The sequence below is a fragment of the Elephantulus edwardii genome, unplaced genomic scaffold, assembly GCF_000299155.1.
Source record: "Elephantulus edwardii isolate Elephantulus edwardi_28Jun2011 unplaced genomic scaffold, EleEdw1.0 scaffold00046, whole genome shotgun sequence".
Taxonomy (NCBI): domain Eukaryota; kingdom Metazoa; phylum Chordata; class Mammalia; order Macroscelidea; family Macroscelididae; genus Elephantulus; species Elephantulus edwardii.
In genome coordinates, this window is record NW_006399796.1 from 4,264,004 (window position 1) to 4,275,935 (window position 11,932).

At 36.2% G+C, this 11,932-nt stretch overlaps 1 pseudogene; it reads left to right on the forward strand.

The window, feature by feature from the left end:
- Nucleotides 1-11,666, forward strand: part of LOC102866858 — a 24,221-nt pseudogene extending 12,555 nt beyond the window's left edge.
- Nucleotides 11,667-11,932: the final 266 nt, after the last annotated feature.

Below are 11,932 nucleotides of genomic sequence, written 5' to 3' on the forward strand. Positions count from 1 at the left end.
GTATTTCCGTGACAAGGTTTTGTGGGTAGCAATCCTCCTTATAAAAGGGAACAGCACTTTATACTCATCGATAAGTGTTGTTTCATGTACCATTGAGTTGACTATGAGTCATAGCAACTCTTTTAACAGCATGTCTGAAACTTGTCCTATCTTGAACCATCCTCTTGATTTCTGCCATGATCAAGTCCATTGTGTTTGTCAGAATTCATCTCATCGAGGGGTTTCCTTTCTTTGGTTGACTCTTTACTATTCCCAACATGAAGTATTTTTCTGAAGACTGACCACACTTGAAAACATTTCTGAAGTATGAAACCTTGAGTAGTAGGTTTCTGTTTTCTGATTGAGGGGAAAATACATAAACAAAACATCCATGTCCTTTTTCTGAAACTAAAGACACCACAAACTCTAGGTTCTATAATGCTTACTCTCGTAGACTTTAGCTGTTTACAATTTTCCCTAGTGCAATTTTGTAAGGCCTAACAAGGCATGTTTTGCGTTTTTCCCCAAGCCATGTTTAATGTGATTAGTTAATCGCAATTGTGTCAAGATATCTAGATTACAACCACCTGGTTAACTAACTAGAAGAGATCTCTATTTGTTCTTATTACAAAGAAAGGTGACCCAACAGAGTGAGGAAATTATGAAACAATAACATTAATATCACATACATGAAAGAGTCTGCTGAAAGTAATCCAAAACTGACTAGAACAACACATCAACAGAGATGCGCAGGCTGGATTTAGAAGAGGGCATGGAGCTAGGGATATTATAGCTAATGTTAAATGGATCTTGACTTAAAGAAGAGAGTACCAGAGGAATGTCTGTTTTTCATTGATTCTGCAAAGATATTTGACTGTGTGGATCACAACAAATTGTGGGTGACTTTGAGAAGGAGGAGAATTCCAGAACATTTGATTATGCGAAACTTGTACTTGGATCAGGAGGCAGTAGTCAGAACAAAGCAAGGAGACACTGCATGGTTCAAAATGAGGAAGGGCATACACCAAGGATGTATTTTGTTTCCATCCCTTTTCAATCTATATGTGGAACAGATCATCCTGGAAGCTGGGCTGTGTGAGGAGGAATGTGGCATCAGGATTGGAGGAAGATTTATCAACAACCTGAATTATGTAGATGACGCAACCCTGCTTGCTGAAATTGAGGAGAACATGAAGGTCTTCCTACAGAAGATCAAGAACTGCAGCCTTCAATATGGATTGACACTCAATAACAAGACAAAGATTCTCACCATTGGGCCAATTGACAGCAATATGATGGATTGTGAAGAGATTGAGATTGTTCACAGCTTTACTTTTCTTGGCGCCACAATCAACACTCTTGGTACCAGCAGCCAGGAAATTAAAAGAAAAGGAAATATATTGGGAAAGTCTGCTTGTAAGAGACCTCTCCAAAGTACTTAAGAACAATGATGTCAGTCTGGAGACTAAGGTACACCTAATTCAGGCTATAGTCTTTGTAATTACTTGTTATGCATCAGAAAGCTGGACTATGACTAAGGGTGATAGAAGGAGAATGGATGCCTTTGAGCTGTGGTGCTGGAGAAGAGTGTTGAATATATCATGGACTTCTAGGAGAACAAACAGATTTCTCCTGGAGAGGGTGAGCCAGCCTGCTCCTTGGAGGCAAGGATTCCGAAGCTTCATCTGATATCCTTTAGACATGTTGCTTGGAGGGACCAGTCTGTGGAGAGGGACATCGTGCTTGGAAGCCCGGACGTATGGAGAAAGAGAGGGAGACATTCGATTAGATGGATTGATACAGTGACTAGTGTAACGAGAGTAAGTGCTTCAGAGACAGCAAAGTTGGCACTAGATAGAACAGGTTTCAGGGATTTGTACATAAGATCGTTAAGAGTTCCAGGTGACTCAATGGCATATAACGACAACCACATCATTCATCTTATGTGATGTGATATTACTGTTATTGTTTGATAGTTCCAAATTCTGTTGGGTTATCGGTTTTGTGAGTGGAAATAAATGTGGTTATTTTCCAATTTGTTAGCCAAACAGCTTTACTCCACATTTCTGGGCAAAGACTGGTGAGTGCATCAAAGGCTACATCTACTAATTGAAACAAGTCAGTTAGTACTCTACTGATTCCTGGTGCCTAATATTTTACCAATGCCCTCAATGAAGCTTCCGCTTCCTCCTTCATCACAATTGGCTCCTGTTCATATTATACTTCCTGACATTTTTCAGTACAATCAATTCTTTTTGGTACATTTTCTTTTGGTACTTTCTGGGTCATTTACTATTTTGCCCATAACATCTTTCAATATTGTGACTCAGAGTTTAAATTTGTTATTCAGTTCTCTCAGCTTGAGAAATGCAGAGTGTATTCTTTCCTTTTTATTATCCAATTCCATCTCTCTGCACATTCTGCTATAATACTTTCCTTTGTCCTCTTAAGCTGTCCTTTCAAAGCAAAATATTGCTGAAAATAATTGAAAAGCAGCTAGAACAGTACACAGATAAGGGACTGTCAGAAGTTCAAGCAGATTTAGAAAAGACCATGGCAATACGGATATATCATTGCTGACATCGAAAGGATCCTAGTTCAGAGTAAAGAATACCAGAAGAATGTGTATTTGTGCTTTATTGAGTATGCAAAAGTACTTGACTGTGAGGATCATAACAAATTGTGGATGACATTGAGAATAATGGGAGTCTCAGAACACTTAATTATGCTCATGCAAAACCTATACCTAGAAGATAAGGCTGTTGTGGGAACATAGCAAAGGGAAAACTATATGGTTTAAAATTAAGAAGGATGTATATCATGGTTGTATTCTCTCTCCATTCCTATTCAATCTGTGTACTGAGCAAATTATTCAAGAAGCTGGACTCTGTGTGTGAAGAAGGATGTGGCATAAGGATTGAATGGAGACTCTTCAATAAACTGAGTTATGTATTCAGATGACACAACTTTGTTTGCTCAAAGTGAGAAAAACTTGAAACACTTATTGCATAAAATAAAGGAATGCAGCCATCAATATTGATTGCATCCCAATTTCAAGAAAGCAAAGATTTTGACACTGGACCAATAGGCAACAGCATGATGGATGGAGAAAAGTTTGGAACTGTCAACAAGTTCATCTTAGTTGGATCCATAATTAATAACCTTGGTACCAGGAAGCAGGAAATCGGGGGATGTGTTGCACTGGTAACGTCTACAGTGATTGATCTCTCCAAATTGCTGAGGAGTAATGATTTTAGTTTGAGGACTAAGATGTGTCTGATTCAAGCCAAGGTTTTTCAAAACACTTTCTGTGCATCTGAGAGATGGGGGGAAAAAATAAGATTAAAGAAGAAGAATTCACATCTTTGAGTTGTGGTGTTGAAGAAGAGCACTGGACACTTCATGGATGGCCAAAAGAACAAACAAATATGTTTTTAAGAAGGTGCTGCTAGAATGCTCTTTGGAGGCAAAGATTATGAGGCTTCTCTCCACGTATTTCAGGAGCGGCTATTCCTTGTAGAGGGACATGATGCTTGGAAGGATAGAGGATCAGAAACGAAGAAAAAGACCCTTGACCAGGTAGATTGACATGGTGACTGCCACAATAGGCTTCTAGTGTGTCAGGAAGTGTGAAGATGGCACAGGATAGGGCAATGTTCAAATTTGTTGTTCATAAGGTTGTTGATATGAGTCGAACTTGACTAGATATCACCTTACAACAACAGCAAGTTAACATACAGGACTAGTTCTCACAAAGTGAACAAGAGTAACAAAGTACTGATTTGTTTTATGCTGATTTATCTGGAATAGGATAATGATACCTCAACTCTGTGGATTGACATGGGGACTGGCGTAATGGGCTTTTGTGTGTCAGTAGGTGTGATGATGGCACAGGATAGGACTGGGTTGAAAGCTGTTGTTAATAAGGTCACTATGAATCATTATAGACTAGAAGGCACCTAACAACAACAACAACAACAAACAACAATATAACTAATTAATCTTATAAAGGTAATATTCTATCGCCCACAGCACTAAACCTCAGAATAGATCTTGAAATATTGGGGATTCTTAAAAAAATATTTTTATTTTATGCTTGCTTACTTATAATGTTCTTATATATTTTATATTGGATTTTTTTGTTTGTTTTTTGGTAATGAATGCAAAAACATTCCTCTTCAATTTGTCATGCTAGGAATAAGAAATCATATGATTATTGTTCAAGATGATCAGTACTGGTGTATTTCAGCTCATTAATGACTGTGTGGTTGATTGTTATGCTTTCCATTTCATTCTTGGCCACTTGCAATTTTGCTAGATACATAATTGTTCCAAGTCACAGCTGTTCCACTTATTAATGGATCTTTGCAGCTGTCTCTCCTCTTTTTTAGTGACTCTGTCCTGAACCAGCATTTTACCTAACAATATTCTGTTGTTTGCAGAGGTTTAAGAGGTTTGTTATTTCAGAAGTGAATGACTATTGCTGCTGCTTAGTCTGTCTTAGTCTAGAAGCACTATGGAAACTCATTAACCATGGTATTTGAAATACCAGAGACATAGCTTCAAGCACCAAAGTAATACATAAAACATATTATAGCAAAGTGACAGAGAAGTGCCATGGCTTTAAGAGTGAATTATAAAGCACACATACATATAGATAGCATAAAACAAACATTCACATGACAGGAAATAGAAAAACAGTTACTTGGTCTGGGACAATAACAATATGTCTATCAGCCTAGCAGAAAATTGGAATTAAGGTGTTGAATCAGGCCAGATTTTCTGATCATCTGAGTGATGAGTCCATTCACAAACCAAGAAGCCATTGACTCAGAAGATCAAGAGAATACACTGCATTATTTAAAATCAATAATGTTGAACCTTAGAGTTGTATTCATCTCCTATACTTAATCAATCTATATTATGAGGAAATATTTCAAGAAAGGTGAACTGTGAAGAAGAATGTGTCATCAGGATAAGAGGGTCACTAAAAATCTGCAGTATGCAAAAGACACAATCCTGTTTGAACTGTGAAGAGATTTGAAGCACTTGTTGAAGAAAGTAGAAAACTAGAGCCTTCAACATGTATTATATCTTACATCATGGAAAGCAAAATTCTTACCACTGAATAAATAGGCAGCATCATGACAGATGGAGAAATGATTGAAATTATCGATCATTTCATTTTGCTTGAATCCACAATTAATACTAGAAATAGCAGCAGTTAAGAAACTGAAAGACTTGCTACACTTGTGAAATAGGCTGTCCAAGATCTCTCTGCTAAAGACCAAAGCAAGGATATAGTTTTTAAAAAGTAAATTACTACTGAACTAATTAATTTTCTTTCCAGTTGCTTCATACTTAATTGTAGATAGTGACTAAAAAAGACTAAATAAGAAGCAATCCCCTTGAATAGTGATATTTGTCCAGAGAAGCGAATATAGTATAAGGCTGTCAAAATATTAAATCCTGGAAAAAATGAAACTAGATTGCTTTTTGGAGGTAAAGGTGATAAACTTCATCTCAAATATTTTGAGTATGTTGTGAGGAAGGATTAGTTCTTGGAAAAAGATATCATATCAGAAAAGATGGAGGGGTCAGTCAAAGAGAGAAACCCTCAATGAGATGGCTTGACACAATGACGGTAACAATGAACTCAAACATGTTGCAGATCATGGAGACAGAGCTTAATAGGGCAATGTTATATAACCTGTTAGTCACAGGATCATTCTGTGTGGTGTTGACTGAAGGGAACAAGTAAGTAGTCTTATGTCTCCAGTCTTGTATGTATTATCATATTTAAAATTCTATTGTTGTTGTGTTGTTATCTAGTTGAGTACAATTTATAGCAACCCTATGAATTAAAGATCTGAACCCTGTCCTATCCTGTGCCATCTTTTTCATTTTCAACACACTTGAGTTCATCACCATAGTCACTGTATCATCAATGAATTTCATGGAAAGACCCCCTCTTTCTTTTTTATACCTTTCCAAGCATGATCTCTCCTTCCAAGGAAGGTTGTCTGTGATTGTTATGTACCGCAAAATTAGAATCAACTAATAGCTGATTTGTCAGCAAGCTTTCGGAGGCAGTTAATAGCACAGGAGGAGATTGCCCATTTTTCTATTGCAAGGCAGCTCGTGGGTTCAAACCGAGTATGTTCAGGTTGACAGTATAGCTTCTTACCACTGGACAAGCAGATCTCCCCCTTTCCAAAAGGAAATATTTCTGCATCTAAGGACTAGCCTCTTCTAACAACATGGTAAAGTATGTGAAATGAAAATTTACCTCCTTTTCTCTAAGGAACAATCTAATTGCTCTTTCTCCAACATATATAAATTTTTGTTCTTTTGGTAGTCTGTGGAATATTAAGTACTATCTTTCAACACCACAGCCCAAAAGCATTGATTCGTCTTATCTTGTTCTTAGTCATCGTTCAGCTCTCATATGCATAGTAGATGATTGAAAAGAACATCACTTGAATTAGGCACACATTAGTCCTTTTTAATTTTTTTTTTAAATTTTAAATGTGACTGTAATAGAAGTTTACAGAAAAGTTGGATTTTCATTCATTCATCTTTGCATATTTTCCTCCCTTTACCTTTTCCCTTCCCCTGCCCCATCCCTCACCCAGTCCTCTTTTCAAAGTACCTCTTAATATGAACCATTGTCTTACAAATAATGCCTATTCATATATTATTTTTAAACAGTTCTCTCCCTCATCTGTTCCAATACCGTGTTCATTATCTATATACACTTTTCCTATTCTGTTCCAAACCCTCCATGCCAGTCCTGCTTCATAACAGTGGTGCTATGTAGTATTTTTTCCTTTTGGGGCTGAGACATTTCACTCAACATAATGTCCTCCAGGGTCACCCATGTTGTGTAATGTTTCACTGCAGCAACAGCAAAGTTCAACACAGCAGCAAACAGCAGATGCTGGTGAAGTTGTGGATAAATTTGAGTCCTTATTCACTGCTGGTGGGAATTTAAAATTGTTCAACACTATTAGAAGGCAATTTTGTGTTTTCTCAAAAATTTAGAAATAGGCATACCATTTGACCCACCAATTGCACTGCTGGTAATGTACTGTAAATAAACCAGAACCACCGTCCAAACAAACATATGTACACTCATGTTTATTGCTGAATTATTAACGATAGTAAAGAGATGGAAACAACCTAATTACCCATCAATGAACTAATGGATAGAAAAACTATGGTTTACAATGAAATATCATGCGGCACTGAAGAATAATGAATACATAAAACACCCTAGTCATTAAACTGACATCTGTGTTTCTCAGTAATTTCAAGAGGTCCTGACAATAGATTTTCTCAATGCTGTACATCTCATGATCTCCTGACTGCTGATACTAAGGGTATTGATCGTAGATTCAAAAAGATGAAAGCTCTACTGCATGGTGCCACTGTTGTAGAATGGGACTTACATGAGGTAAGACTGAGAAAAACTGGATAAATTATTTATACTGCATTGAAGCAGATGAGGGAGAGAACAGTTTAAAAGTGATAGATGATAGGTTATTACGGTTACCACAGGAATCCAGAATTAAGGTTGCATAGTGGAATGCATTCGGGGTGGGGGGAGGCGAGGGCAGAGGGATAGTATACCAATGAAAGAGTTTATCTTTTGCTTTTCGAAGAGAGGAGTGAACTGAGTGGGGAGGGGTAGAGAAAAAAGTACAACAATGAATGAATGGAAATCCAAAATCTCTGTAATGGTTCATTAAAATTAATAAAATAAATTTTTTAAAAAAAGATGAAAGCTCAAGCCATTTGACTGTGGTTGCACATTTGGGTTGTTTCCATGTCTTGTGATGGTGGATAACGCTGCTCTGAATTTTGGTGTTCAAGTCTCCAGTTGTGCCTCAGTTTTCATTTTCTCAGGGTATATTCCAAACAGTGGAATTACTGGGTCATATGGAATGGATTGAGAAATTATAGTACATTCGCATGATGAAATAAAGTGCAGCACGCCAGAGCAATGATTTTGTAAGTAACTACTTAACTTGGAAGAGACTGGAGAGTATTATGCTAAGTGAACTAACTCGGTTCCATAAGAAAAAACAATGCATAAGACCATTATTGTAAAAATAGAGAACTAGTTAGATGTGCATAAGGAATCTAAGGTATGTGGAAGCAGAAGGGTGGGGATAGGGGAGGACGGTGATCATAGGGTCTCACAGTTTTATGGGTGGAGTGGGGCTGAGTTGGTGAGCGGGATCTGGGGTGAGGGACAATGTATACAAACTTTATAGATAAACTAGTATAAAATTTTGAAAAAAGAATTGCATGAAATAAAAAAGAAAATAATAAAATATTCTTTTGCAATTAAAGAAAAAGATGAAATCTTTGAAACTTTTCTGCTTTCATAACAATGTTGCCTGTAGATCTAGTAGTGAGCATTTTTTTCTTGTTATTGAGCTGTAATCATACTGAAAGGGTAGTTCCTGACCATCTATAAATCCTTCTTGTTTTCAGCAAGCAAATTTGTGTCATCTGCATAATGCAGGTTGTTGATGAGCCTTTCTCCAATTATGATGCCACATTTTGTTCATAAGGTTTAATTTCTCAAAATGTTCACTCAGGATGCATATTGAGCAGCAATTATTTTTTCTAGATATATACATAATTAAAATTTCCAAAATTCCAGTTCTCCTCTATGTTATCCATAGTTTGTTATCATCAACACAGTCAAATACCATTGCACAGTCAATATATACTCTCTTCTTGTATTTTCTACTTTCTGCCAAGATCTATCTATTATCTGCAGTGATATTTTGGATCATTGAGAAGCCAAAACAAAAGGAAGAGGTACTTAAATAAAAGAAGTGAACAGAAGATTTCCAAGGACATCTCAGGTAGACAAAGTAAAATATGATAACAGAATGTGCAGAGAACTAGAATTGGAAAATAATAAAAGGAAGAACTAGCTCATTAAGCCTCGAGTTGCAATACTTAGGAATGCTGTGGCAAAATCTTGAATAATCCAGGAAACATCCAAAGAAGATCGAGTGAATACACAGAGTCAACGTACCAAAATAAATAAGCCAACACGGAAATATTCCAAGAAGTACCATATGATCAATAGCCAGAGATAATAAAGGAAGAAATTCAAGCTGCACTGAGGCATTGGGAATAAATAAAGTCCTAAAAACAGATGGGACACCAAATGAAATGTTTCAAATTACATGCTCACCAGTCTGTCAGGAAATTTGGAAATTTGGCGGACAGCTGCCTGGCTTACTGACTGGAAGAAATCAATGTTTGTTCCCATTCCCCAAAAAGATAAACAAACATAATTGAAAATAGATCACATTTTAGGTCACAAGGCAAGTATCAATAAATTTAAAAAGATAGAAATAATACAAAGCATTTTTGTTTATCTCTTTTACTTCAGCATCTCTTTTCTTAGTTTTGGCCAATGCTCTTAGTTTTCTCAGTGTTCTAGTGCAATTTTCAGAGTCTTTTCTGACCTTAGTTTTGTGTTTTCTTCCTCCTCTGTCTTTGTAATGACCTTTTGTTCTCTTCATGGACGGTATCCTTTATGTTATCCCACAACTCATCTGGTGTTTGGTAATTAGAACAGTAACTGGGACAATGGGTTGGTGTGTCTGATTTAGTGATACTGGCTCAGGATAAGGAATGGTTCAGAATTGCTGTACATAGGGTCACTATGGGTCACAAGTGACTCGATGACACATAATAAATAATTCAATACCCTAAGCCTATTCTTAAGACAGTTTTTAAGTGAGACAGACCCAAGGTCATATTTTTGTTCTAGTAGGTTTTCTTTCATTTAGTTCAACTTCAACTTGAACTTGCAAATGAGTAATTTTCAGTCTTTTCCACAGACAGCACCTAGCCTGATTTTGACGGCTGATATTGAGTTTCTCCAACTATTCTTTCCACAGAAATCATCAATCTGATTCCTATGCAGCTCATCTGGAGAAGTTCATGTGTATAGTCATCTGTTTCTTAACAAAGCTTTTTGGGAGAAATAAATCATAGAATGTACAAAATTTAGTATTTCTGTCCCAAGTCCATAATTTCCACATCATTCTTTTTATTTTGTTTCAAAATTTTGCATTCTGGCCACCAGTTATTATTAATACATTTTGACTGCTTATTTTGGTCGATTTCAGATTGCAAAATTTGATAGAATTCTTCTATTTCTTTACCTTTGGCTTATCACTCACAATAATGCATTTCTCTGCAGATCCTCTAGTGGTGGTCTTTTGAACTATAAGTGCAATGTCATTCTTCTTCAACTTTTCAATCCTGGCATAGTAAATCATATGATTATCCAATAAAAAGTGGCCACTTCCTGTCCATCTTAGCTCAATAATTCTAGAATGTCTATCTTTATGCACTCTTTTATTTTTTTAAAACTTCCAGATTTGCTATATTTGTAATTAATACATTCCATCTTCAATTATTAATTAATGTTTGCAGCTATTTCTTCTCATTTTTTCAGTGACTTCTTATTCCTTATCTGGTTTACCTCTAAAACTATAAGTGCCTGCAGAAACCTCTTTCTCATCAAGGGTATACCTGAAAGACAAAACACCCTTGCAAATTTTAGCATTGTAGTGTCCTTCAGGATTGCATTTTAATGCCCAGTATTATCCTTTCTCTTAAAAGAAATCTTCCCATAAAGGATGAGACATATTCCTCTGTCCTCTCAAATTACAAGTTAATTATTTGCTTCTAATTCCAGTCCTGACCAATATAATACTTTCTCTTCTTATAGGACAACATTGTGTCTCCTTACTGCACTAAACTTGTATTATCTTTGAGATTAATTACTGAACCTGTGACTTTTTTGTTCTGCAGAGTCCTTTAAATGTGCCATTTAGTAAGCAATTTCAAAACAGTATTAATCTGGGAATAATAAAGCCAGATGGCTGTTTCTTACCCTTTGCTTCATCTTCTTTTGTTAAGCGCTAATTCTGGATATTGAATAGATGTGTATATTCCATCTGACCACTGGGAGAGAGAAAAATGTCTGAAAATCCACGTTCCATTAGCAATTATTTAGTTGTATTATTTTTTAATATTGGTACACAATAGTTTACACATTAATATTAGTTTCATAATTGTTTTGTTATTTATCTTCTAAAGGAGCTTTTCTCTCTTTCTAATTCTTAGTCTTATCATCGTTAAATTGGATCCTTGCCTTATAGGTATTTTCTTCTTACATTTGTGTGTGTGTGTCAACAGGTCATATATTAAGTCTAAGTATTTATTTATTGTGAGGATACTCTAGGCTTCAATAAAGAATGTAAAACTAGGTCTTAATGGCGTGCTACAAGAAACTACCTGTTTAGGCTTTGAGGAATTCAACCAGTCCATAGAGGAGCACAACAGCAAGACCATTTTCACCTATTTTACTAGTTCTAAGGATGTGGAAGGGAAAAACGGATGCCCTGTGTGCAAGCTGAACTATATCATCTGAGTGTGTCTAAAGCACATTAGTGAAGGATGTGTTTTCATCTACTGCCGAGTAGGAGAAAAACCTTACTGGAAGATCCCCAGAATGACTTCAGAAGAAAGCGGAAAGTAACTGCATTACCTACACTACTGAAATATGGAACACCTAAAAAACTGATAGATCTGGGTGTCATCTGGCCAGCCTTTTGGAGATGATTTTCTCTGAAGATTAACATTTAATGATTGCTGTGGTACTTTGACTTCTTAGGTTTTCTCTAGAAACAGTATAGTTGATTTTTAAAAAAAACAATGATGATAAAGCAACAATAACAAAAAGAATAGAACATAAAAACCTTATAACATTTTCATCTCAAAATTCAATTCATTGTTGTCACATCAGAACTGACTCATAGCTGATCCTCCGATGGGTTTTCATGTGCTCATTTTCTCCCCTGAGTTGCTAATGGATTCAAACTGTCTGTTTTTAAGTTGGTAGTGC